This window comes from Phalaenopsis equestris, unplaced genomic scaffold (assembly GCF_001263595.1).
Source record: "Phalaenopsis equestris unplaced genomic scaffold, ASM126359v1 Scaffold000134, whole genome shotgun sequence".
Classification (NCBI taxonomy): Eukaryota; Viridiplantae; Streptophyta; class Magnoliopsida; order Asparagales; family Orchidaceae; genus Phalaenopsis; species Phalaenopsis equestris.
The window spans coordinates 1,066,305-1,073,497 of NW_018164576.1; the positions used below are offsets into that span (position 1 = coordinate 1,066,305).

The 7,193-nt window shown below is 37.2% G+C and overlaps 1 pseudogene; it reads right to left on the reverse strand.

Moving 5' to 3' along the window:
• Window positions 1-2,034: 2,034 nt before the first annotated feature.
• LOC110021407 lies at window positions 2,035-3,835 on the reverse strand (annotated as a pseudogene).
• Window positions 3,836-7,193: the final 3,358 nt, after the last annotated feature.

The following is a 7,193-nucleotide window of genomic DNA, read 5'->3' on the forward strand; positions in this document are numbered from 1 at the left end:
CAGGGTAGTGCTCACGAAGGCGCTGAATGACGATATTTGAGTCGGGGAAGGAATTTGATAAATTCTGAGATTTGATGCGGCGAAGCAGTATGGAGCGGTCCATGACGGATGATGGCGAAAACGGCAAGCGGCCGCCGCCGCGACGTAGCCTCTTCTCCATCGACACACCCCCGTTCTACCGGCAGACTAATCAGCCTCTCTGAACACTAAGGAGCCGTTTGAAAGCCGATTTTAAGAAGGATTTACAAAGGACTTCATCTCAATCCTGCCAAACTAGAAAAAAACGCCTGTGTAAATCTAGAGCTCCCGTAAATCCCAAAATGACGCCGATTGGCAATAAATCCTGTGAATCTGCGGATTTAGTAAATCCTGGACGAACGAAGAGGAAGAATGGCGTCCTCAATGGAATGGTTTCTGGTAGGAGCGGAGAGGAAGACGAGAAAGAGGTACATAAGCGAGGGTTTGGAGGTTTGAGGGTTTCGGAGTGGTTTTATTTATTTATTGTTTAATTTTATTTAGTTTATTTATATATTATTTAATTCATTATAATTAAATTAGCTTAATGTGATTATTTAATAGTTAATTAATGAATAACGAAATATTTGAAATTTTAAATTATTTAATGAAATTTTATGTAATTTTAATTTACACAATTAATAGTTAATTGATTAACAATTGAATAATATTAAATAATTATTTAATAAATGATTAGTTTAAAAAAATGATTATTAATAAATCTAAATGTCTTATTTTACCCATTCTTAGGCTTTGGATGTTCATATATAATTTTCTATTTAGTATTTAATTTTGAATGTTTTCTTTCATAAATAATGATAAAATCCTTTCAGAATTTATTTGGATTTGCTTACTATCATATCAAACAGTTTTTGAGATTTAATCACATCATATTTTGATAAATTTGAGTTTATAAGATTAATTGAATCTTACTTAAACTTAATCCCACTTACAACCAAACGGCCCCTAAATTCATGATTTAATGGAGGTTGTTGGAACATTATTACGAGATTTAGAGAAGTTGCAAACCAAGAGTACTCTTTTGACCATAAGAGAGGTAGGGCAAAGGTTTCTTGCTTTAATTTTATTTTATTTAAGTTAATTTTCATTCATTTAATGAAAATAATGATAAATAATTAATTAATACATTATCAACTTAATTATAATTAAATGTTCTTATATATAGTTATTTAAAATTAGTTAATAAATTCTAAGGGCGATTTACATATGTAACATTGAAAATGTTGAATTTTACCTATCCAACACGAAAACTTCGCATATTACTAAACTACCATCTGAAATGTTTTTATCACAAAATTTATACTACTCTGTCTCCCTCTGTTAACTCCCTTATTCTCGAAAAAATTTGATCTCAAATCTTCATGAGTTTAATTGAACTATCATCTGAAATTATTTCTCTTGCATCAGGTTAAAGTTGCTTCTTCTAACTGCTGCAACTACCTCGAGATTGTCCGGTTGGGGGCAAATCAAAGATCGTTAGACTGTGACCTTAAGATCGCACGGTCCGACCCGGGGAATGAAGACAGTTTGTCATGGCATTAGGATCGCCTGACTGAGCGCAAATCAAAGGTCAGTATACCATGGCACCAAGATTGTTCGGTCCAACCAGGGGAATGAAGACAACCAGCAATGGTGACAAGATCGCCCGACTAAGCGCAAATCAAAGAACCAGTCAACTGCGACGCGAAGATCGCCTGGTATGACTTGGGAATGAAGACAACCAATCGTGACACCAAGATCACCCGGTTGGGCACAAATCAAAGATTGTGGTGCCAAGATTTCCCGGTTTGACCAGGGGAATGAAGATAGTCAATCGTGGCACCGAGATCACCCGACTGAGCACAAATCAAATACTGGTAGACTGTGGTGCCACGGGGAATAAAGATAGCTAGCTATGGCACTAAGATCACCTGGTGCAAATCAAAGACCGGTAGACCGTGGCACCGTGATCGTCCAGTCCGACCCCAGAAAAGAAGACGATCGATCATGACACTAAGATCACCCGACTGAGTGCAAATCAAAGACTGGTAGACCGTGGCGCCAAGATTGTCCAGTCTGACCCGAGGAATGAAGATAGTCAGTTGTGGCACGATGACCACTCGACTGAGAGAAAATCAAAACCCGATAGATCGTGGCTCCAAGATAGCGCGGTCCAACCCTGGGAATGAAGACAACAAGTTGTAACGCCAAGGCACAGACAATATCTCCGCACGTGAATTTTCGTAAGGCACACCTAAAGCGGTCAAATTCACCCTCAATTCTAAGGTTACGAGTCAGCACAAACAATATCTCCAAACGTGAATTTTTGTCAGGCACACCTAAAGCTATCTCTTTGTCGAAGCGCCCAGGCCTTCTTAGAGCTTGATCGACCGCATCAGGCCTTATTGTAGCTCCAATCACAAGAACATAACCAGGCCTTATATCTGCTGTTTTATCAGAGGCTTCCAGACCAAAATCACTATCAATTGTTTTCAGAGTTTGGTTTGGCTCATCCATGCAAGTCATAAGCTGTGTCACTATTCTCCGCTCCATCTCCCTCTGCAAGTTCTCCCTTTTGGAAGCAATGACATCTATCTCATCAATGAATACAATTGAAGGTGCAGTTTAATACGCCTTGTTGAAAAGGTCGCGTATGTTTTCTTCAGATGCACCTAAAACAACCCTATTGTTTAGTATGATAGAAATCTCAGTAGCTGAAAAAAAAAAGTTGAAAGCTTGTAATTATGAATAGCTAAGATGCTTCAATCTCTATCTGGAATCATAAAAGCCAGTTGGATGCCATTCAAGCACAAGGAAAACTTGATCATTCTTCTAAATATGGAACATTTAAATGTAAATCAGTAAAAATGCGGCAGCTTTTCTCTACCCGAGATACCAGAAAACACGGCACACCAGTCTCATTGGCAATAGCATGAGCGAGCTTCGTCTTCCCACAACCAGGCGGACCATGCAACAATATTCCTACAATTGGTCTCACCACGAACCTTCTGGGCAGCTCCGTATGGCACAACGGTACAATCACCTCCATCATCAAATCGTCCAAAATCATTTTCATCCCACCAAGATCCCGAAACCTCGGCCCTTCCCTCCCTGTCTCGCCAATCACAACGGTACTCCTATGATCACCGCTGACAACCCCCCGTCCCAACACAGGAATCTCTTTCTCACTCCCTCCGCCCTTTTTCATGACGATCCCAATCTTCCTCTTCTCGTCAGCAACAGCCTCGATCTCAACATTCTTCTCCGCGTTCCCCTTTTGAACGCTCTGCTCCGATTGCTTGACGTACCTCTCCCGGAGCATGGATTTCGTCACGTCAAACTCCGGTTCTATATTCTCCTCGAAGGAGGCATCATCGGAAGTGGAGGTCGAATCATCTGACGAATCGGGCGTTGAGCAAGACGTGCCAAGGTTCCGCTGCAACCGGCGAAGATGCTTGGAACTCTGCAAGGAGGAGCCGCTCCCCAACACGACCTCCTTGCCACGCTTCTTGCGAGATGGCTTCTCGCCATCAGACGAAAAAGACGAGGAGGCGTCGCCAGCGGTGTTCGGTTTAGTGGAGCTATTGCGGAGTTGTTGTAAGACTTCGCGGAGTCGCGCAGAGAAAGGCTGGAGCTTGATGCGAGCATAATCAGGGTAGTGCTCACGAAGGCGCTGAATGACGATATCTGAGTCGGGGAAGGAATTTGATAAATTCTGAGATTTGATGCGGCGAAGCAGTATGGAGCGGTCCATGACGGATGATGGCGAAAACAGCGAGCGGCCGCCGCCGCCGCGACGTAGCCTCTTCCCCATCGACATGCCCCCGTTCTACCGGCAGGCTAATCAGCCTCTCTGAACACTAAGGAGCTGTTTGGAAGCCGATTTTAAGCAGGATTTACAAAGGACTTCATCTCAATCCTGCCAAACTGGAAAAACGCCTGTGTAAATCCAGAGCTCCCGTAAATCCCAAAATGGCGCCGACTGGCAATAAATCCTGTGAATCTACGGATTTAGTAAATCCTGGACGAACGAAGAGGAAGAATGACGCAAATAGGCTTACCTTCCTCAATGGAATGGTTTCTGGTAGGAGCGGAGCGGAAGACGAGAAAGAGGTACATAAGCGAGGGTTTGGAGGTTTGAGGGTTTCAGAGTGGTTTTATTTATTTATTGTTTAATTTTATTTAGTTTATTTATATATTATTCAATTCATTATAATTAAATAAGCTTAATGTGATTATTTAATAGTTAATTAATGAATAAAGAAATATTTGAAATTTTAAATTATTTAATGAAATTTTATGTAATATTAATTTACACAATTAATAGTTAATTGATTAACAATTGAATAATATTAAATAATTATTTAATAAATGATTAGTTTAAAAAATTTGATTATAAAAACTAAACCTCAATCAAAATTGAGGTCAACAATGTTCTTGGGTTGGTTCCTGAATTTTGGGGTTGTTTTGTAGATTGTTTGTCACTCTCCTACGAGTTGTGCAAGTCTCTTTCTTTTATTCTTTGTAATAGTTCTCTCAAGCTCAGAATTGTAAGGTTCAACTGTTGTAGATCGCGGACTATGCATATACGAAGTAGACATCCCTAAAAGTTCAAACACAATAAAAAAAACAATTTGGTTTTTCAAAAATAGTGAAAATAATAAAACACAAACAGTTTACACTACATGTTTTCAAGCCTAAAACCTCCACGTTCAACTAATATTTTCTTAAGTTAAATCTTTGTCATTCCCCGGCAACGATGACAAAAGCTTGATAATGCTTCCAGGTGAAACCGCACACTAGGGGCTCACATAAGTGCACACATGGTATAGATAATATCTTATTTTAGAGTTTGAATGTCAATCTCACAGAGAATGAGGTAATTCAAAATTAGGAAAAGTTCTAGCCTACTAGTTATAAGTTTTAGCCTGAAAAGTTGAAAATGTTAAAGTTTGATAAACTAACCTACTGTGCTGCAACTAATAGCAAATTTAAATCCTACTCAAGTAAACCTACATTTGGCAATTTGGATTGAAAGATATAAAAAGCTTAGCGGACTCTTCCTTCTAATGAGATAAAGTAAATGACATGGAATGTAAATGTGCAAGTAGTAAAATATCTAGTGACAAATAAAAGCAACAATCTGTATTACCCTCTCTCGAGTGCAAAAAATTTGGATAGAAATGACTCTCATTCCTTAAATCCAATAAATATACCTTCAAAGAATATTTCTCTATCAATTGCATCTCCTCAAAAGACATATTAACCTATGCTCCATAGCTTAATGTGACTAATCTAGTTGATTCTACCATAGCTTTTCAAAGTCTTATGGATCACAACACATTTTAACAATTTACTTTGCCAGAATGAAAGGTAAATTAAGTTCTTAAAGTTAGTCATCGCCACTAGAAAATAAAAAAAAAATACTAACACTTCACATTTCATTCATCCTACCTAATCATCACAAGAAATGGTTAAGGGTTTACCCAATAATCATGCTGATTTCACCAAACAAATGAATTGAAATAAAAAAGAATTCCATTAAATCTTTGTCATAACAAAAATACACAAAGCAATAAACAAAGATACTTTGTCATTCCTCCTTCATAATGATCAAAGTTGACTCCAAGCAGCACTCCTCCACTTTTGCCTAGTAGAACAGTGACACACCAAAAAAATATTCAATTTCACATATATATTTAAGGCTCATATTTGGTCATATTACACTTTAAAGAAAAATATTTTATTTTTTTTATTGCAGGTATACTAAGTCTAGGCATTTGGAGCTAGGAATTTGGAGAGTAAAAGAAGAAAAAAAAAAAAAAAAAAAAAAAAAAAAAAATTTTGCAGTCAAAAGTGGCATTTTCAAAAAATTGAATTGGCGCCTAGGCGCCATAATACAGAGAAGTCAATGCATAGGCGTCAGAGACGGTTATTTTCATAATTGCATTGAATTTGGACAAATTTTGAAGATGTGTCTATGGAGACTGTTGGGAAATTCGTCCCTACATTATAAAAAAGTGTTTTTATGCAAAAAATGGCATGTGAGTGAAGGGGGCGTGAGTATCAAAGTGTGGGAGAGTGTGGTAAGTGTCTCTAAGAGTTGTAAGAGGAGAGAGAAAGTAGGAGATTTCTTCTTCCTTACATTTCTAAGAAAGATTTGAGTGTTATTGTAAAGAGAGAAAGAGATTCAAAGGAACTTTAAGGGATTTTCTTGAGAAAGCGATCAAGTTAAGTTGTTTTACTTTTCTTTCTTATTTTGTAAACTTGTTTATATATATATAATTCATGTTTTGTTGTATCTTCTTCATGAAGATGAGTAGATTTCTTAGTCCTTCTCTCTACAAAGAGAAATGGTAATGTGAAGAATCAGGATTGTTGTGCAATATTTTAATTTAATAATTGTGATGATTCAAACTTCTAACTTCATTTAATTTTCAATCTAGTCAATTGTATTATTAAAATTTGTTGTGAAACATACTATCCGAGAGGGCTATGCTTTCTATAATAAAGTGAGAATCACATTTAATTTCATGGATGAGAATGTAATTCCAGGGGTTGAGTGTAAATAAAAAGGGAAATAGTCATTGATGAGCGTAGAATTGGAGATTTTAGGGTGACGGAGTAAAATCCCCAATTTGGTCCAGACATTTGGAAACTAAAGCGAAATGTTAGCCGTTAGGCAAGAGGAACACGGGAACTCTGGAGTGAGAGTCAGTATCTTTCCAGCCTAACCTCATATTTAGGAACTAAACACTGAATTAACTAACTTTCTTTGTCGCTTGTAAAAATGATAAAGAATATAATTGATGCTATTTGGCATAATTCAATTTTTTTTCAATTTGATAATTCACTAACTATAATCTCGTTGTAAGGGGGAGGATGTTTTCTTAAATTTGAACTCTTCGTCACAAAACCTAGTTTAGTTTATAGTAAATTTTGCTTTGAAGTTTAGAGATTAGGTTAACAAACATAATTTCTTTAGTGGTATTAAGCAAATTTTGATCTGTTTTCTTACTTAAGATTTTTATAATTTAAATATTATGCTTTTGCATGATTTCCCTAACAAATTTTTATCTCTCTGTCGGATCGATACTTAAGACTACATTAGAACCCTTTATTACTTGAGTGATACGTATCCTTGCATTTGCAACCTAGTGACGATTTGAAATTGAAAT